The following is a 22,850-nucleotide window of genomic DNA, read 5'->3' on the forward strand; positions in this document are numbered from 1 at the left end:
AATGTACCGTAGATGCCATGCCCCCTTCTCAGATGCAGAGAATGAAATAATACTTGAAGGACTAAGGCGGCATCATCACATCCTGTTATCCAGGGGGAGGCATAACAGGGAACAGCAGGCTGCATTGTGGGAAGACCTTGTCTGAGATGTGAATGCTAGTGGCCACCAGGACAGGACATATAAGCAGGTGTGACACCATGTAACAGACATGGTGAATGCTGCACAATGAAGGTTAGCTGATGTAACCAGGGATTGTGCCATCACCAGTGGAGGGCCTGCAGTGGAACAACCACTCTCGGCCATTGTGGAATTCCTGGCAAACCTAGGAACACATGATAGCTCTCAGGCATCCATCACACCATACATCATGGAGGTGGGTGCCACAGTGTCCACAGCAGAGGAGAGTGCAGGTAAGCTTACTGTGCTCACAAATGTAATACTGTAGCAGTCATTGTGTCAGGCTGTACATACTTTTACATGGATGTCAGGTCTATCTGCTTTGGGGGGGGGTTAAGCTCAGTTGTATACTCATACACAGAATGTGACCAATACGTCAAGTAACACAGTAGCTACTGTGCAAGTGAGAAACATGCATGTATTACTTTTTGTGCTGCAACATGCAGTTGTACTAACAGTACCTCACCCTCAACTTTTCACAGGTCCATCCAGTGTTGTCCAAGGCCATGGTTCTGCTCCTGGTAAGCTTGATACTGTTTTGTTATGGAACACATATATGCTGTTACAGTTAAGGGGCAAAATAATGCCCTATGTGCACTTAAGTTTGTGTGTAACCAGAGTAGAATATTTGTATGTTCCATTCTGGAGCATTTACCTAAGGTTCTTACAGTGGGTAATCACAGGAGTGTAGTTGAATGAACAGAAACACTTTTGCAGTTATAGTTAAGAGCAAATAAGCCTCCAGGTTTACATGAGGCAATTAATCCAACATGCCTTTTAATACCCGAAAGGTTGATGGTACATACCATAGGCATTGAAACCTGTATATGTATATATAGTTATAGATAGGTGCACTGGGTTTTATGTGTTGTTTTATCAAGTATAGTGTCATATTGAATAACTAAAAGGTAAATTGTACTGGTCAAGTTTCACTTGATTTACCTGACGTGCTTGTTATACCGGTCTTGAGTTGAATGTGTATTTTGTTGTGAGAAGTCCATTGTGCGTGAAAGCAGAGATGAGAAGATGTGAGACTGGTAATGCAGTTGTTGATCCTCATTATTATGACTCTTGGTGGATTTTCCATTCATAATAGTGCAAATAGTAATGCTCTCATGATGGTGGCTACAGTGAGGCACAGGTGGGGTTGTCAGGGGCTGATCTGTCCCAGAGGTTAACATCCCTCTTCTGCCCCCATTGTCACTGCACACAGTCAGTATGCCCACACATACCTAGTCCCCACATGCCACACATATTGTCAAGTCAGAGGATGGATACATTGCATAGGAAAGTGTAGCAACTATGGCTCCAGTGAGTGTAGACACTGGCCACAGTCAGAGGGCTGGTGAGGTCCCACACAGGGGGACTGACAGGGGTGCTTGTAGGAGGACTGCTGTCCATCCGCCACCTGTTCCAGGTGACACATCATAGGTAACTCAGCACATGTTTCAGGCCTTCATGGAGGCACAGGCACATTCTGAATGCAACATCAGACATACGCTTAGGGTTATGGATGCAGCACAATCTGACATCCGTGACTGCCTCCACCACATTGGGGACACCCTTGATCGGTTCACTGATGCAATGGACAGATGGTGGACTGAGACAGTGTCTGTCTTGAACTGCACATCATCTGTGCTGGAACATCTGGTTGGAGTTGGCGTCAGACCCATAGACACAGGACAGCAACACCACCTGCTGAGAGTCTACATGGCCATGAAAAGTCACACTGCTATAGTGGCAGTATATCCAGCACTACAGAGGGGAGTTTGCTGTCCACACCATGACGTGGTAGGCCATGGGCTCATGATCCTGGGTGGTCTCGTGGGGGACACGGTCCTAGAACACAGCAATTACTATCAGGTACTAGCACAGCATCTGACTCTGGGCATGGTGGTGCCAGTGCAACTCCTGACAGAGACAGTTCCCATGTTCAGGGCCAGAGACGGTGAACTGTCAACTCTATCATGTACAGTCCTTGATACGTGTCACCTGGGTTTTCAAAACTTACATATCCAGAAGCTGTGGCGATGGAGATGGCCTGTCTACAAATATCCTGTGGCCAGTCCAGACAATTGGCTGACATCACTTATGCTTGTCATGTTCTGCATCCCATTGTGTAACCTGTACATGATATGTGTCACAGCAGATGCATGCTTTACATGCATGGGGGCCTGTCTCATGTAGGGTGTGCTGTATGTATTACATAGCAATCTCCCCAGTATATACTATGCATACCATGTTGATGTTGTAAGTGTATATTGTAAGGATATAGAGATGTCTCTCATAGTGAGGGCTGTAGGTCCATTGTGCTAGTTAAGTTCACATGTCCTACGGCTCTGTAACATGTTGTAAAATGTTGTAACAGCCTCACACACAAACATGGCCACATCCAGGCTAGGACCACTTCCACTCACTGCATACAGAACATGCCAAGGCACACACGTAGTGCAAGTTAGCTGTATGCAGATTAGAACACTTACCTATGTACTGGTACACACTAAAGATCACAGTACCCGATGCACGCAACACACCTCATGTCTGCTAATACTATCAGTTTAGAACATATAATGCTTGTTGATATCAGCAGCCCTTGTTGTGTTCAGTCATTTGGGGGCCACATCACCTGCTACAAATAAAATAATTCTTAACCCCACCTATGTCTAAGTTACAAAGGTTATCATACATATGCCATATGGATATATACACTCACCAAGTTGGGCAGCGAGAGATTAGAACCCTACCTATCTAGTCTTATACACCATAGCTCGCAGTACTTATCGCACACACCAAGGTTTTTGTCTGTTACACTGTCAGCCGGCACTTTTAAGGTGGATGACAACATCAGGCCTTGTAGAGGAGGGCAGTTTGGAAGCTGGCAACTAAAAAGTACATAACCATTGCAGGTGGATAGCCCATGAGGGTATGTCTGTTGTGTTGCAGGAATATATATATATATATATATATATATATATATATATATATATATATATATATATATATATATATATATATATATATATATGTATACACACAGTCTCTCTCACACACACACACACACACACACACACACACACACACACACACACACACACACACACACAGACACAAAGTTGGCCAGAATTAAATTAGAACTCCTACCTATCTAGTCTTATCCACTATAACTCACAGTACTTATCGCACACACCACAGGTTATGCCTGTTGTATATGCGATTGCAGTCACAGTACTTGTGGATTACACAAACTAGGTTTGTATTGCACAGCATGTGTGGCCTGTAGAGTGATATTGCTTTGTACTGTTATCTGCAACTAGTGCCCTAGCAGTGAGATAACTTATTATTCTTGTTATGAGTGTGTGTATAGTTACCAATATGGCCATATGTGGGTGATTGCTGTTAGACAGGCAAACCTGTGGCCAGGGACACTGTGCCCTGTCCATGTGTGCACTGACAACATTATACATTACACCACCTGCTCACCTGTGTTTGTCTACATAGTGACATCCAGCAGGCACAGGGGTCTGTAGGTGAGTGGAATATGTACTGTTGCCCCATTGGTTTGGGTCTTTTGAGCAACTGTATGGATGTGTCAGTGCATATTTACTCACCATTAATGGGGTATGTGGGTCAATACACACATCCAGAAGTATATCTGTCTACAACAGGGATGTCTGTATAAATGTAGCTGTGTGTATGATATGTATATGTGTTAGGTTAATATATGTGGAGAGTCTATGTATCATTGTAATATATATGGCTATATATATCGGTATATATCTATTTGACAGTACATAGCGATAGATATACTAATCATGTGAGACAGAGATATGGACAGATGGATATGTATACATATATGTATGTATGTGCAGATGTATTTACACATTTCAGGTCATTCTGATGATGAGGCAACAGAATTGCGCTCATTTTAACTAAGTGTAGGAGCATGTCCAGTGGGACTGTCAGTACTTACAAGGTGACTCCAGGCCATACCTACCTGTACTCCAGTCTGGGATTTTGTGTGTTGCAGATATTGCCAGCTCCACTTGTTTCTGCAGTACTGCACTTCCCTCAAATTGTCCACAGCATTACCCAGCTGTCTGCTGTACTTAAGTTGTGACTGAGGGTCATACTGTTACTCCACACAAAGACTGACAGTCTGCATACCTCTCAACTGTAGAGATTTTTGAAGAATGTCCAGAATTTTCCTCATATTTCTGGCCTGTTACTCATACATTTGTAGTGTTCTGGTAAATTATTGTATATTGAAGTCACTGAATAATACTAACTGCAGACAAACATTTGAGTATTGGACTTTATATCCTTCAGATATTCTATAATAATGCAACTCAATATCATACTAGCAACTTTCTAGGTTAATCAGACAATTTGTACTGTCTGTCTCTATTTTGGGGCCTTTGCCCCCCCATTCTTTCTGGCTTAGTCCAGATTTCTTGCACTAACAGATTGAGAAGTATGACAGTCTGTAGAAACCCCAGCATACTAATACCTCACATGCAAAAGCTGTGCATATGTCCATACTAACATCCCTAATCCACTAAGCCACACATAGTGCCAGACAGAGATGTGTCCATCACAAAATCAACAGCATACATATGTACATTGTCATCCCTGCATTATGTGAGACATAAACTGTGTGATCAGGTTCTATGTCACAGCCCTCAGATTGCCTGCTCTCCTGATATATTATTGCTGTTTTACTGTTACAGCAGTTGTATGGGAACACTGATGTGTTGGGTGTGGGGGAAGAACAGCACATGATCTGCTGGCATAGACAGTAATGCAAATATCATGTGACCCCACTGTTTCACATCTCCCTTCACCGCTGTGGTGAATATTCCAACCATGAGGTCTAGTGAATATTATGGAACACATACCTTTGGACTATCTGTAGTCCCATGTGGATGTTACATCTCTCCAAATAGCCCACTATATTCCCTTTTACACATGCAGCAAGACCATATATATAATACCATATTATAGTACTCCTTACAAGTGGTGTGTAGGTGACTTAACTTGCAAATGCAGCAGTTGAAACAACTGTAGTTCAGGGCTGACTCTAATGCATGCAGTACACAGCCAATACATGGTTAGGTACAGGTTGTGTGGGTTGCCTGGCATAATTTTTAATATATGTATGTGAGTTGGAGTAAGGTGCCAGTCCCTAGGGCCCTAGGTTGTCAGTGCATGTGCTATGTGTTGTCTCTTAGCCAATGCCAGGGCATACTGGGCATACCTGCATCTGCCTACAGGGACATCATCAGGGGGTTCCTCCTCCAAGTCCTCCTGTGAGTGTGGCTGTGATGGCCTAGGCACTGGTGGGGGCCTGTGTATCCCTTCCCTGCCGCAGCTGTTTCTGCAGGATCATACTGTGTAGCATGGCACATACTGTGAATATCTGTGCACATGTGGCTGCAGAGTAAAGCAGGGCTCCACCAGATATATCAAGGCACCAGAAGCGTGACTTCAGAAGCCCAAGCACATATTCTTTGATGTTCCTAGTTTGTGCTTGTGCCTCATTATGACATTCTTCTGTGGGTGTGTGTGCATTTCTGATGGGTGTCATCATCCATGGTTCCAGTGCATAGCCAGCATCCCCCAGCAAATGGCCGTGTGGGATGTCCCCTTAGCAAACATCTGGTACAGCTGTGATGCATGCCAGATATGGGAGTTGTGATAACTTCCAGGGCTACCAGCACACACATTCAAGATAATGCCCTGGGCATTGCACATGACCTGGCAGTTGATGGAGTGGTACTCCTTGCAGATGACGTAGATTCTACCCTCCTAACTGGTTGGTGCCTTGATGTGTACATGAGTGCAATCTATGGCACCCAGTACCTCAGGGTAGTATGCTACATGACATAATTGTTGCATATTGCTGACCCTCACCTCAGGGGTGAGGGGGAAAACAAATGTGCTCAATGGCATGTGGTAGCATGGCATCCAGGAACTGGTGGAGTACCCTGAATGCTGATGCCTCTGAGACCCCATCATGTTCCCAGTTTGTATTTGGAAGATACCTGTGGCTATTATCCTGAGGGCTACACATACCTTTGTTTACACTGGGATGGTTTCCCCTCTGTTGGCTCTGGGTCTGAGTTGAGGGCGGCAGAGCTAAGCGAGTTCTTGCAGTATGTCCCTGCCAACCCTGTAACGATGTACAATCTCCAGCTCCTGTAGCTCCTGGAAGGTTACCCTGGGCCTGTACACTCTTCTCCTTTTCTGCCTAGGCCACTGTCAGAAGCAGCAGTAGCACTAACTTCAGCATTTAGCGCATACAGTTGTAGCAGACCTGCAGAAGTCCCTAGGATTCTTTCAGTTAAAATTCCCAAGTCTGTACTCCAATGGTGCAGAGTATGAGGGTGGGTCATATTGTAGGGTGTATGCACACTTTATAGTGCTCTGCTGTAGTTGCTGACTGAGTGATTGGCTACCTATGATGCATTCAACCTGCCTAGTATATCATTAACATTATTTAATGGCCCTAGTTTAAGTTAAACAGGGGTCAAATCTAATTAATATGTCATTGCCATTTAGATACACTGAACACTGTGGCGCACTGTTCAAACGTGTGCTCCATAGCTAAACAGAGCTTAGCACTTAGTGTACACACACCCCAAACTTCCAGGCTCAGCATGGAAGCGTGCCAATCAAACACGTGGAAATGCACGCCCCATAGGTAAACAAAGCTTAGCACTTAGTGTACACAGCCCCCCACACTTTCACACTCAGCATGGCGACATGCCACTCAGACAGGCGCAGTTAAGCTCAAATCAGCTTAGAAGTTATTGGACACACCCTCCCTTGATATCAGCTACCTCTTTTGTAGACACCAACAAGGTTCTGTGCCTACACAGAGGGGATATGCAGACACTGATACCCATTTGTGCTACTCAGTAACTCCACTTCATTTGCATAAGGTCCATGCTCAGACCCTGGAAACAACATGGTTCAAAGCCCTACCACATTAGCAACAGCATCAATACACCATTGTATAAACTCCATGCAGGGTCCTGTAATAAATTTCTGTCACATAATATTACTTTTGTTTTTCTAATTTTTTTTTTTTCTGAGACATGTTTGTGCACTGCAGTGCACCACACAAACATGCACAGATTATTTAAAAAAATTTATTATTTTAACTTATTTCTCTTATTTTTTCCGACACATGGTATATAGCTTCACTCATATCTGTATGTGCTATGCCATTTCTGTCCATCTACAAACATTTTTACAGTCCCATTTGTCTATCTGCAGTCCTGTACATGGAATTTTTCTGTGTACACTAAGGACACTGACAAGGGTCTGCAGAGCTGCCTATATGCTTGCTGGATCACTCTACCTAACTCATTTGCATGGAATTCACCTGCTTATGAGGTGATTTGCATGCCATGAATATTTCCACATTGACTCATGCTTGCACACTGCCCAGTTGTGTTTACTGAATCTACAACCTGCTTACTTTCGTGTAAGCAGTGTGGCACGATGCCTACATGGACAATGAGACTGTGTAGGCTTTATTAGATTCTCCCCTAAGTGTATCTTACTATTTCTTTGGTTGTTCTGTATTGCATTGTATTGTATTATACTTACAGGAATGACAATCTTTACAATTCTGTTATATTATACTGTACTTGAAAATGACAATCCATGTTCTGCGGTGGTACAGCGGTAGCGTTGTTGCCTCACAGCAAGAGGTTCTCCTGTTCAATTCTCGGCTGGAGTGCTTTCTGTGTGGAGTCTGCATGCCCTCCCCATGGTCGAGTGGCCTACGAAAGACATGTGTGAATGGGCGTGCCTTCGCTGAAAGTTGTGCGTCGGGCTGCCAGCTCGGCACCATAAAAATCTACTGCCAATCATTAGCAGACTGGAGTTCCGCTATGGCAACCACTAACCGGGAAAAGCAGAAAAGACAAACAAACTTGAAAATGACAATCCATGTTAAAGGCTTATATTTGCTATACTCTCCTGTTTTGCTTTCATGTAATATGTTCAGGCTTTTCTCCCCAAGCCTTTGCTGAAAATGAGTATTGATCAGTTGGACATTCCTAGTAAGCAAATGTCAGAAAATAATAAATAAAAAAATAATACAAGTGTTAAAATTCATATTATGGAACATTTCCATTATATTAAAAATGTTAATCCTTTCAGTCATTTGGCCTCTCATATACATGAAATCCTGGATGGCAAAGTTAGTTCAAATTTTAATTTTAGTGTCTGTTCCTTTACCTGAGGAGGTGATAATGGCATCTGCATTAAGTGTACTGAAAGCAAAATTGATTTTGAAATGTAATACTTTACACATGATCTTACTCGAGTGTTATATACCCATTTCTGACATGCTGGTCAACATTACCTACTTTATGGATATTCATGTGGCATTTATTTCTTGCATATTTTCTACTTGCACATTTATTCTTTTTCATTTATTACAGTTTTAATTGTTTTCAGTCAACAATGATGACTTTACTTGACCAATGGACTAATGGACTAGTTGAACTAAATTGTGGTTTAAACTTTTCTTCCCTTTGAAGGCATCTAGACAGGTGCTAAAGAATGAACTGGATTTAATAAAACATTTTTTTCCTTAAACAGATGTTTATTCATGTGTACAGTTATTTATGAAATTATCAATTTTAACAATTGGCTAAAGTATTGGTGTCATTCAAAGGGGATCCAGTGTCTGTCAGCCTGGGATGACATGCTCGACAAGCCACATTGCTTCGCTAGGGACGGTTTCCACCTGTCAACCCTGGGCTTTCGAATACTGGCTAAGGCTCTTGCCACCCCCATAGTGCCTTTTTTAGGCAAGGCTCAAAAGACAAACCCACCTCCATAGACAACACAAAGAAAAAGAAACTAAGGGTAATGCTGCTCAACGCCAGAAGTCTAAACCTCAGGATGCACGCACTCGAGGCTCTCTTCAGTATGGAGAATATCAATATCTGTGCAGTAACAGAAACCTGGTTCAAGGCTCCCGAGAGCACCCCAGCACTACCAGGTTATACCTCATACCATGCTTTTCGACCCCAAAACTCAGACCGAACCACAAAAGGAGGGGGATTATCCATATTCATCAAAGATACCCACACCTCCAGGTTAGTGGCACTGCATGAAGCATCGGAGACCATCCATGTGCAACTAACAGTGGGCAAAACTGCCTTTCAGTTTGTAGCCTGCTACAGACCACCCTCCCAAACTCAGGAACCCCACTCGGCTTTCCTGAGAACATTGGAGAATATGAAGGTCTCTCCAAACACCATTATATTGGGTGACTTCAACTACCCAAACATAGACTGGGACCACTACTCAAGCCCCAACACCCTCGCCCAATGGTTCCTAGAATTTATAAACTCAAATGCTATGGAACAACTGGTCACCACTCCCACAAAAGGGAAAAACATATTGGACCTGATCATCACCAACATGGGGACTCTATGTTTCATACCAGAGGTATACCCCTCATTGGTAAGATCTGACCATAAATTAATCTCACTGGACATCCATATCCCGTCCCCACCCCCAGCCAAGGAAACCACAGTGAAGAACTTCTCAAAAGCAAACTTCACACTTCTCAAAACTGAGGTGGAATCCTTCAAAACCCCGGGCCAGTGGAAAATATGGCCCAAACCGCAGATTCCTTTATAAACGCTTTCTATGGACACCTACAGGAATGCATGGATCGTGCTATCCCAAACAAAACCAAGACTCATTCCTCCAAAGGCAAGAGACCTGTCTGGTGGACCCCAGCCATAAATAAGCTGTACAACAGAAGGAGGAAGCTACTACATGATAGAGCAAAATTCCAAAAAGGGAAGGCATCTCTGATCAGTACTAGCAAGAAACTACAATCCCTCATAAAATCATCTAAGGCCAGCTTCGAAAGAAAAATTGCACAAGATGCTAAAGATAATCACAAGGCCTTCTTTAGTTATGTCAGGAACCTGGGTGGCAACTCCCAGATATGCTCTGAGTTAGTTCAAAATGACAAAAAATACACTGAACCCACAGACATTGCCAACATCCTGGCAGACAGGTTTGGTGCAAACTTCTCCCCCCGTTCTCCCCCAAAAGAGCAAATGTCTATCCCAACAGAGTGTAGCCTCCCTGACATCACAGATGCACAGGTGCGAGCTACCCTCTCCAAAGCAAAAAACACAGCATCAATGGGACTAGACGGTGTCCCAGGCTACGTCTGACACGAACTCCAAGAAGAACTGAACCCTCACATAAAGTCACTGTTCAATCTCAGCCTTACTATAGGGTATGTACCCAAGAAATGGCGTACAGCAACAGTGGTCCCACTCCACAAAGGTGGTGCCACAATGGACCCCAGAAACTATCGCCCTATAAGCCTGACTAGCCTGGTCTGGAAAGCTATGGAGCGTATCATCATGAAACTCATAAACAAAGACATTGGGAACCTCCAAACACTGGATCCTACCCAATTCAGCTTTGTTAAGGGCAGATATTGCCTCTTGAACCTGGTCGACTTCTTTGAAACAGTCACCAAGGCCATAGATGAAGGGAAGGTAGTCCACACAGCCTACCTGGACCTCGCAAAAGCCTTCGACACAATACCCCACTCGGGCATCATAAATAAGCTCACCAGCTTAAATATCAACCCCTATGTCACAAGATGGGTTGCAAACTGGCTCAGGGATAGAACCCACATGGTCAGAATTGCAGGTGCCATGTCAGACTCTAAACCAGTTACAAGTGGTGTCCCACAAGGCTCAGTCCTGGGACCTCTCTTGTTCAGTATATATTTCTCTGAGGTACAGGCTAACATGGGAGGACTATGGCTGACCAAATTCGCAGATGACTGCAAACTGGGTGCCATAATCGACTCACCGACTGACACAAGCATCCTCCAAAAGGGTCTCACAGAGACAGATAACTGGTGCCAGAGCCATGGCCTAAAGCTAAATGCCAAAAAGTGCATAGTCATCCCCTTTGGGAAAAACAAAGTGCCCACAAATTACCACATAGGTGGTAATCCATTAAGTACGGAAGAAGTAATTAGGGATTTAGGGACCCAAGTAGACAGCAATCTCTCCTTTGACAATCACATTGCCAAAGTGGTTAGAAAGACCTTCTATATAGCCCATCTTATCACGAAAGGGTTCACATCTAGATCAAGAGAGGTCATTGTGCCCCTCTACTCATCACTCATCAGGCCCATAATTGAATACAATGCCCCATTTGGGATGTACCTTACCAGACACCTGCAGCAACTGGAAAGACCCCAAAAGTACCTCACCAAGAGGATCAAGGGACTCAAACAGATGCCCTACGCAGTTAGGCTAAAGAAACTCCAGCTCTACTCAGTTGCTTACCGCCTACTCAGAGGAGATTTGTGCATGATGTATAAAGTCATGTCCAACCCAGAATTAATAGACATGCTCCACCTCAGGAAATCCAAATCCCTTAGAGCTACACGCTCTAGGGACTTGAACCTCAGCACAGAAATAAATAGGACATGCTAGAGGGACAGATTCATATCCGAGAGGCTCCGCTCACTCTGGAACAAAATCCCAATCCATGTTAGGCAGAGTCCCTCAATGACCCTCTTCAAGAGAAATCTTGACGAGTGGATGGGAGATCATAGGTTTACCCCTGGGATCTCTTCTGTGTCCCTACTAGACAGAGGCACAGTAAACTAACCTCAAAAGGGCTATATTCTGTAACCTACTATACAGAGGCACAGTCAACTAATCTAAAAGGGTGGCGAAAGCCAAACACACTCTGGCTAGGCTTATAAATACCCTAGGGCAGATAGCCTAGTATCAACCTATGAATATGATCATACATACATATATTACATTACATTACATTATATTTATTTCTATCTGTTTGATAACCATGTGAACTGGCTGCCTTTTCAGCTATTTCCAAGGCCAAAGGCAAATAAGGCATTTGTAACGATATTTAAGAAACGATCAGAAACAGAGTAAGTCAACCTATGGCATGCAAATTACCTTAAATGGAGGCAACTATTAACATGTAGTCTTGCCTATCTAGATACTCTAATGACTGCAACAGTTTGAGAAATGTAATCCGGTTGACAAAACATAAATAAAATAAATAAAAGGTTTCTCCAGTTCTTTTTCAGATGACACTCCACTGAATAATTATGTATATATACGCATATATGAATATTATATATTAAAAAAAAAAATATATATATATATATATATATATATATATATATATATATATATATATATACATATTTTATATATATATGGGTCTCTAATTCTGGTTGTCGAAAACACTTTCTCGACAATCAGAAGACTGAACCCATGGAAAGTGCACTTTCACAAAGCCAGTCTCTGAAGCATTACAGTAGGGATAAGGAAGTATATCCTTTTCCCCACTGTAGTGCAATTGCAGAGTTAGTATATTTAAGTAGGGGGTGAGGGGGGCTTGCCCCCCTGCAAAATACTGTTTAAAGTAATTTTTTATTAGTTTTTTTCCGGTTCAGAGAACCAGCTTTTGTGAAAGTGCACTTTGTCTTGATGTTTCATGTTCGAGATTGTGAAATTTTGATCAAGAAACATAGACCCACACATATATATATATATATATAGACACACACACACACACACACACACACACACACACACACACTTGTATATATACATATATGTGTACATGTGTGTATGTATGTATGTGTATGTGTGTGTGTGTGTGTGTGTGTGTGTGTGTGTGTGTGTGTATATATATATATATATATATATATATATATATATATATATATATATATATATATATATCTGCACTACAGAGTCCTGAAAGCCCAAAATCCTTAAGACCAAAATCCTGTGACCAAAATCTTGAAAGTTCAAATTACTGAAAACTCAAAATACTGAATACACACAGGTTACCAACACTTACTATATTCCAGCACAAGTGTATACAGAAATATATTACCCTTCAATTATATGCAGGGGGGCAAGTTCCCCTGCACCCCCCATGTGGGGGGCTGTGCCCCTCACACCCCCTGCTACTTAAATATATCAACTCTGAGATTGCACTTCACTATACTAAATGCAATCTCGGAGTTGATATATTTAAGTTGTTTCTGTATGTACTTGTGCTGGAATATACTAAGTGCTGGTATCCTGTGTGTTTCCAGTATTTTGAGTTTTCAGTATTTTGAGGTTTCAGTATTTTGAACTTTCGAGATTTTGGCCTCAGGATTTTGGTCTTCAGGATTTTGGACTTTCAGGATTCTGTAGCACTTCCATATATACATATATACAGTGGATATAAAAAGTGTGCACACCCCTGTTAAAATTCCAGGCTTTTGTGATATAAAACAAATAAGACCACAAGCAATTATTTCAAAACTATTCCCACCTTTAATGTGACCTATAACCTGTACAATTCAATTGAAAAACAAACAAATGTGTTAGGGGAAAAATATAAACAACAAAAAACGTACAATAAGCTGGTTGCATAAATGTGCACACCCTTAAACTAATACTTTTGTTGAAGTACCTTTTAATTACAGCATTCAATCTTCTTGGGTACACACCTGCCATCAATTAAAGAGACTCTGATTAACACCAAATAAAGTTCAGCTGTCCTAGTAGGATTTTCCTAACATTTATGCAATTGCTTGCTACAGCAAAAGCCATGGTTCGCACAGAGCTTAGAAATCATCAAATGGGTCTCATTATTGAAAGGTATCAGTCAGGAGAAGGGTACAAAAAAAAAATTCCACAGCATTGGATATACCATGGAACACAGTGAAGACAGTCATCAAAAAGTGGAGAAAATATGGGAGAACAGTGACGTTTGCAAATAACTGGACATCCCTCCAAAATTGATGAAAAGACAAGACAAAAACTGGTCAGGGAGGCTGCCAAGAGACATACAGTAACACTGACGGAGTTGCAGGAATTTCTGGCAAGTACTGATTGTGTACTGCATGTCACAACTATCTCCCATATTCTACATATGTATGGGCTATGGGGTAGGGTTGCAAGATGGAAGCATTTTCTTACACAGAAAAACATCCAGGTCTGGCTAAAATTTGCAAAACAATACATCAAGTCTCCCAAAAGCATGTGGGAAAATATGCTATGGTCTAATGAGACCAAGGCTGAACTTTGTGGCCACAATTCCAAAAGGTACGTTTGACGCAAAAACAACACTTTGCATCACCAAAAGAACACCATCCCCACGGTGAAGCATGGTGGTGACAGTATCTTCAGCTGGAACTAGGGCTTTAGGGAATTATGAACAGTTCCAAATACCAGTCACTTTTGGCCCAAAACCTTCAGGCCTCTGCTAGAAAGATGAAGCTGAAGAGGAATTTCACCTTTCAGCATGACAATGACCCCAAGCATACATCCATATCAAGGAAAGAACAGCTTCACCAGAAGAAAATTAAAGTTTTGGAATGCCCCAGTTAGAGCCCATACCTAAATCCAATAGAAAATCTGTGGGGTGACCTGAAGAGGGCTGTGCACAAAAGATGCCCTTGCAATCTGACAGATTTGCAGCGCTTTTGCAAAAAAGATTGGGCAAATATTGTCAAGTCCAGATGTGCCATGCTGATAGACTCCTACCAAGAAGACTTAATGCTGTAATTAAATCAAAAGGTTCTTCAACAAAGTATTAGTTTAAGGCTGTGCACACGTATGCAACCAGCTTATTGTACGTTTTTTATATTTTTCCCCTAACAGATTTGTTTCCTTTTCAATTGAATTGTATAGGTTATAGGTCACATTAAAGGTGGGAAAAGTTTTGAAATGATTTCTTGTGGTTTCAATTTTTTATATCACAAAAAACTGGCATTTTAACAGGGGTGTGTACACTTTTTATATCCACTGTGTGTGTGTGTGTGTGTATATATATATATATATATATATATATATATATATATATATATGTATATATATATATATATATATATATATATATATATATGGATTCCCTTCAAAAGCTCAAAGTTTTAAAACTTTGAACTGCAAATGGTCAAGACCATAAGATCGAAGTTTTGAAACTGAATGTTTTGAATGTAGATCACTGTATAGCACGTGTCGCTTGTCCCTTACTCCAAGGATGACAAGCAGGCAAGGGAGTTTGTTATAGAAGCTTTATTACATGAAAACACATCAGGATGGATAGCAGCTTCAGTAACTGTAAACAAATTAACAGACAGAGCTTACACACAGACATGCTTACACTACAACATCTAGCTGCAAAATGGCACTCTGTCCCTGCACATGCTCAGTAATCATTACATTGGTACATGCTCACAGGAGGTTTCTTAAAGAGATATGTACACTGATCTACATCCTCCCTCTTAAAGAAAAGAAAGCAGCTAGGCATGCATCAATATACACAATCAGAAAAGAAAACACAATGCTCAGATGATTCATATTGCCATGTCCAAGTCACTGTATATCTGAAACATAGTCTCGACACTCAACCGGATCGTGTGATATAACCATCAGGACTGGACTTAACATCAGGGGCAGGTTTCGGTGAACATTTCATCTTGGGATTCATCACAGGAATGCAAATTGCTTCTGGAAATTCCTCAGGAACTGGAAGACCAGGCAACTCACTCTGAGATAAGAGTCTTTCTCACAGGCTATGTGCTGTGGTATTGACTCAGACTCAGTATTAAATGCTTCCAATTCCACCTGAATTCTGATCCTTGTGATTCCACAATGTATAATCTCGGCTCTGGGCAGATGTTCTTCACGATTCCAATCCGATCATAACCTTTGGACATTTGCATCCTTACCACTTCTCCTTCTCATAATGGATTGAGGAGTTTGTTGGTCTTATAGGCATTTCTTCAGCAGATTGGCTTTCACTGCCCTGTTGTTTTTGACACATGGAACCAAAAATTGACTACTGATTGGCAACGTGGTTCTAGTTTGTCTCGACAGAAATCTCTGAGCAGGTAAATCAAGATGTTTATCACGAGGAATATTTCTGAGATTCGAGAGATTCGGGAAAATATCACTACTGTCTTGTTTCGACTTCTCTAGTAACTGCTTTTCACTTTATACTGCGTGTTCTGCCAAACCATTTGACTGTGGATACTCTGGGCTACTAGTGATATGAGTAAAGTCCCACTCTTCAGCAAATCTTTTGAACTGTTGGCTTGTAAACTGCATGCCACTGTCAGAAATAACTCTGTACGAGTCATACATGGAAATCTGCATATCTGGTACAGCTGAAGAGGCTCTTTCTGTTGATGCAACTTTGTACTATTACATACAGAACAAGATGAAAGGACTCTCTCAAAGTCTTGTGATATAGAAGGCCAATATACTAATCCTCTCGCCCTTCTTTTGCTAGATTTGATTCCTGGGTGACCACGATGTAAGATAGTAATGTACTCTTGTTGCAAAGATGTGGGAACAAGTACTTTAGGACCTTTTGTGATGATACCATTGTCTGACAAAATCTTGTTTCTGTATGGAAAATAAGGTTGCACTTCTGGAGGTAAACTAGACTGCTTTGATGGCCATCCTTCTTTGAGAAAGTGGTTGAGCTTCTGTAAAACTGGATCTGCAGCTGTATGATCTCTCAGCACATCAAAACATGCGGAATTAAAATTTATCACCCGCATTCATTAGGTCATTAGGCCAATCATTGAGTACAATGCCCCATCTGGCATGTACCTCACTAGATACCTGCAACAACTGGAGAGGCCACAAAAGTACCTCAAAAAGAGGATCCTAGGCCTTAAACACTTGTCCTATATGGACAGACTCAAAAAACTCCAACTATTCTCTGTCTCATATTGCCTACTTAGAGGCGATCTCTGCTTGACTTACAAAGCCATGTCTGACCCAGCGCTGTTAGAAATGCTACATCTAAAGAAATCCCAATCCCTCTGCTCCACACACTCCAGAGACTTCATCCTCATTACCACAATCAACAGATCATGCTGGAGGGACAGGTTCATAACCCAGAGACTGCCCATGTTATAGAATAGACTTCCCATACATGTCAAGCAGAGCACCTCAATGGCCCTCTTCAAGAGAAATTTTGATGAGTGGATGAGAAATAGAAAATTCACCCCGGGGATCACTCCAGTGGCTCTACTTGACAGAGGCACTAGGAACTAAGCTCAGGTGGCACGATGCCAGGTTAATCCTATGGGTTAGACTTGTAAAGGCTACAGGGCCATTAGCCTAGTATACACCTATGAACCTATGAACCTATGACGTCAAAATCAAATTGCTCATTGTCATGCTGTTCAGTGGTACTTCTGGGTGATCTGGATAACGTATCAGCAAGGTAATGAAGGTTGCCTTTCTTGTAGACAAGATTGAAATGATACTTCTACAATCTCAATATCAAGTGTTGCAATCTGGCTGGGGCTGAATACATAGGTTTTCTCAAGATAGTGACTAAAGGTTGATGATCTGTTTTGATTTGGATAGGTCTGCCATACACATAATCATGGAACTTGGAACATGCCAACACAACTGCCAAAAACTCTCTCTGTCTAAGCATACTGCATTTCAGCTTGGGTAAGAGTTCTGGATGCATAAGCAACAGGTTGACTCTCTTGTAAAATGACTGCACCAAGACCAAATTTCGAAGCCTCACATGAAAGAGTGACTGGTTTGTGTACATCATAGTATCTGAGAGTAGGTAGACAGGCAATTCTCTGTTTCAGGACATCAAATGCTCTCTAGTGTTGCTCTAACCAAGACCAAGATACATCTTTATGTGTTAGCTCTCTGAGTGGTGCTGATATTTGACTCAAGTTTGGAATTAACTTGCTTAAATAGTTAATCATGCCAAGAAAACGTTGCAGGCTTGAACATTGTCTGGAGCTGGCATCTCGAGAATGGCTGTTTGCTTAGAAGAGTCTGGTCATAAGCCTGAACTGGTGAATAAATGACTAATGTAAGTGACGTCTTGTAGCCTGAATTGGCATTTCTGTGGATTGAGCTTAAGATTCCCTTGACGTGCCCTTTCCAGAACTTTTCTGAGGTTTCTTCAGATTCTAAAGAAGTCTCGCATACTAGGAGACAAAAGCGCTAAATAAAGTATATTTCAGTGGTTCTCAGCCCCTGTGCTGTCTTTGTTGTGATTTTTTACAACGTTTTCTTTATGTGCCAAATGGAGTACTGAAAGTAGTGAGCAACGAGGATTTCTTGTCAAGCTGAATTGGCAAAATGAACTCTTTGCATCTAAGACAGAAAAAATGTGCCATCTGGCATCAAGGCTGTGATTTCTTTGACTGTGTGCATTAGGTGATAAGGTCTTTTTAGTACCTTGTTCAAATCTTGTGGGTCATTTCATATTCTGATGTTGTCTGAGCTTTTCTTATGAGCTACCACCATGGAAGAAACCCACTAAGCCGGTTCTGTAACTGGACAAATTTCACCTTGTTGCACCATTTTATCTAGTTTGGCTTTGACTCTAGTCTGCACAGCTATAGGAAGTTTACAATAACTGGACTGACCTCTGGGTCTAACTTCATGGAGTACACAACTGGAAGCTTGCCTTGTTTGTCTTTGAATAGATCAGCATAGGTAAAAAAATAGACTGGGCAAAATTAGAGTAGTGGTCTTTTAAGCTAACATGGTGAACTTCCTTGTTAAATGAAAGCAGTCACATTTTCAAAGTGCCTCTGAGGCCTAATAATGACTGGACATGCCTCTTGACCACATAAAATAAGTTGTATCTTCTACCTGCAGAGTAACATGATTTAGTTTGAATCTCTTCACCTCCATATGCAACAAGCTTCACACACTTTGCCAAATCAAGCCTTTCACCAAAACTTACTCTAGCAAATGTTTCTGCAGACATAACATTTCACTTTGAGTCAGTATCAACTTTAAGCTATATAGGTTTGCCATTTATCATAACAGTACAAAATAGTTCATTCTTGGTCCATACATCTACTACATCGACTGTCCCATTAAGCATTGAATCACCATTAACGTAAAAAGTAGTCACAACTTTCTAATTGATCAACTCTTTTCTTACAATGTTCACTTTTACTGAAATAATGTGTGGCTTTTGTTTTACAAAACCTTTTGAAATGATTCCATTTATTACATTTGTGGCATTGCTGACCAAAAGCTAAGCACTTCTCTCTTTTAGATTTATGATTACTGTCACAGTTATGACAACTAGCAATGAAATTAAATTGGGCCCATGGTTTGACTTTGATGACTCACTCTTATGCTTCACTGAGGCTGTGCGAACTCTGGAACTTGCTAGAAAGTTCTGAGGAGACCTGCAGCAGTCCCTGGTAAACCCCATAGCTGTCATGTGCTTGGGTCTGTTTCTTTTAATAACATGTTGCATACTATCAACATGAGCTTTGCTGCAGTAACTTCTAAAGTTATTCTCATTTGTAAGCATATTTGTGTTCTTTTCTGTGAGTTCATATATCTGACAAATCTCAATGGCCTTATTCAAAGTTAAATCACTGTCACGAAGCAAATTCTTTCTCACAGCATTATCTTTAATACCACACACAAGTTTGTCCTTTATTAACTCATCCCTTAAATCACCAAATCTGCATGTTTTAGCTTTATTTCTCAAGTCAGTTATATATGCTGCAAAAGTTTCACCTGGCTTTTGATCCCTTCTGTAAAATAAGTCCCTTTCCATTGTAACACTTGTCTGGGGGCTACACATTTCTCTAAATTTATGTTTTAAGCACACAGGGTCTTCCATTGGCTCAGCCTGTATAACAATATGATGGTTTCCCCCTCTCCAAGCAGGTGCATACACAAATAAACATTCCGTTTCTATGGCCTCTGACCCAGCTAAATTAAGTAGAATAAATGCCTTTGTACGGTCGTCTTTATCAGAAAGTGCAGCCTGTATGAAAATGGCGTACTCTTGATCAAACACTCTCCAGTTCTCAGCAATATTATTGTCAAACACTAGTGGTGAAGGTTTTCGAAATCCATCTGCCATGTCAACAAATTATAGTAAAACAACCCAGGCTAATTAAATGAAAGGCCACAGAGCTTGGAGACAGCAATTAACCTCCGTACCAAGACCAGTCTACATTAAAATGCTCAACTTTCAGGATGTCCAAAATATTCTGTCAGCCTTTAAAAAAGTTAAGAAATTCATATGGAACAACTAACTGCTAATAATTACCCAGGACCTTCCTCTTGAAATCCGAGAAATGCATCGTAAACTGGCTCCGTACTGTGCTGAGCTCATACAAAAGAAAATTAAATTTCAGATGAAGTTCCCTTCAACATTGACTTTCACACATAAAGAATCTAAACTTTCTATGTCATCCCCGAATGAAGTTAGAGCGGTGTTCCTTAAATGTTTCGGTTCAGATCCCTCCACCTAAGCTTATGCTGCCATAATAGCAATATATGCTCGCAAATTACATTTTGAGTATTCTCCTACTACTAACAGTTATACACTTACTTTTCGTTATGATATTAAATCCTTGTATTTGTTTTATTGTTTAAGGTTGCCTTATTAACCCTTAGGAACCATGTTCACGTTAGTAGATATAGTGAGTGGGCTTCATTGAATGTGGCACACAGGCAGCACTAACTGTTACACATTTAAGAAGAAAGACTCGCGTATCCGGTGCCAGCGATGCCCGTTGGAAATATACATTCGAAATGGTTCCGTTGAGCGAGCACATTTCGAGGTTTATGGAACTGATTTCATCTTCTTCTTCAGGAAAGTTATCTCTAGATCATCTGTAGGATCTGTCGCTAGTCCGGACAGCATATAGTTTTGCTCGCACATTACTGACTTTATGACATGACGGGCTGTTCGTTGTTTGCTAGTGACCTTTTATGATTTGTGGCGATGGTCTGGTATGTTATATTAAATTCTTGAAGAGGCATTAGCCCTTCCTTGATGGAGTACACCATATTTTTTGGTTCAACTTATTATATATAATTGAGTTACGCTTATTGCAATTTCCTTATAACCAATAATATACCTACACCAGCCTATTCGATAATTTTTCTATATGGTTAAGCTATTCAGTTATTGGATTGACATAAGATATACTGGGTGCTGTTAGGATGTTAAGTAGGGTTATGATGCCTGTGCTTGGACTTGGTACGACTTTGTATAAGTTTTGTAAATATTATATTAACTGTGTTATATTCATTATAGTTAAAATGGTTTCATATTACTCATGTATAGTTTTAACTACATGTCTTTACTTATGCATTCTCTCAATAGCTATAGTGGTGTGGGTAAGCATGGATGTAGATTTGAGGGATTCTGGTGCCATTGCCTTACAATATACCGCCCTAATCTCATGGTATATAAATATATGTGTCAGTTTTTCACTAATTTTTACTTTTTCAATTCTATATAATTATCTGTATAGAATTGTTTTTCTCATTTCTGCTCAACATATCTAATTTTATTATGTTTAATATGACTAATGATTTGACAGTTTCCTCGTGGAATGTTAGAGGACTCAATAATATTGGTAAAAAAAAGTTAATTATGCATCTGATTCTTAAGGCTAACTGTGATGTATGTTTTTGCAAGAGACTCACTTACTGAACACTGACTGGGCTAATGAAAATAAAAGGCGTGGGTTAAGGAGATTATTTTCTCTGGCTTAATAACTCCAAAGGGGTGGCGATTATTGTTAAGAAATCCTTCCAGGCGCAGATCATTTGAAGGGAATGATCAAGATGGCAGATGGTGTTACTTTACTGGTTGTTTCCAGACAATAGATAATCCAATATTATTTCTCAACATTTATGGGCCATGCTCCGAACACACAGATTTTATTATGACTATCTATAATCTTTTACTTAAATTCCCAAGCCATCGACTAATAATTGGAGGGGATTGGAATGTGGTTATTAATCCCCAGTCAGATCGTTTTGGTAGTTATAGATCAGGGAACTCAATGCTTTGCAAGGCCTTGATAGATCTGATTGATGACTTTGAATTAATTGACCCGATTGCCTTTAGTACTAAGGTTTCTGACTATAAGCACAATCACTTTACTTACTTTTCCAGGTGTCACAAATCATGGTCCCGTATTGACTATTTTTTAATTTCAAGTTACTTCAACAACAGAACAATTAAGTTCTCAACAGAACCTCGTTTCCTATCGGACCACTCAAGAATAGTGTTAGAAATAAGTTTAACTCAGAATATAGTTAATATAACTCCTACTTGGTCCTTAAACTCTAACCTTTGCAGGACAAATCTTTAAGCAATGAGATTAATTTGACTCTAAAGGATCTTTTAGAGCTAAACAGGAAAATATATCCTTCGATATCAGATGGGCCGCAGCTAAAGCTGTACTCAGGGGAGTTTTTATCAAGAAAGCGAGTTTCCTTAAGAAAATACGGGTCAGAAGGTTAATCGAGTTACAGCAGGATATTACTAATTTGGATAAGAAGCTAATTGATAGTTACTCTGAGAACACAGAAAAGGAATTAATTGCAAAGCAAAAGGAGCTGTTTGAATTTCACCAATCAAATCTGTCTATTTGGGAATATAGATTTATAGCGAAATATTCAGAATATATACAAATCCCTTCTAAGACTTTAGCTAGATTGATTCTCAACACTCCTAGATCCCCTAGAATTTCTTGCCTTCAGTATAACAATCGGTCTTATAGATCTGATGAAAGCATTATTCAGCTTTTCTATCAGATATATTCTGGAATTTATGCT

This window comes from Protopterus annectens, chromosome 6.part0 (genome assembly GCF_019279795.1).
Source record: "Protopterus annectens isolate FY-2018-M chromosome 6.part0, PAN1.0, whole genome shotgun sequence".
Lineage (NCBI taxonomy): Eukaryota > Metazoa > Chordata > Ceratodontiformes > Protopteridae > Protopterus > Protopterus annectens.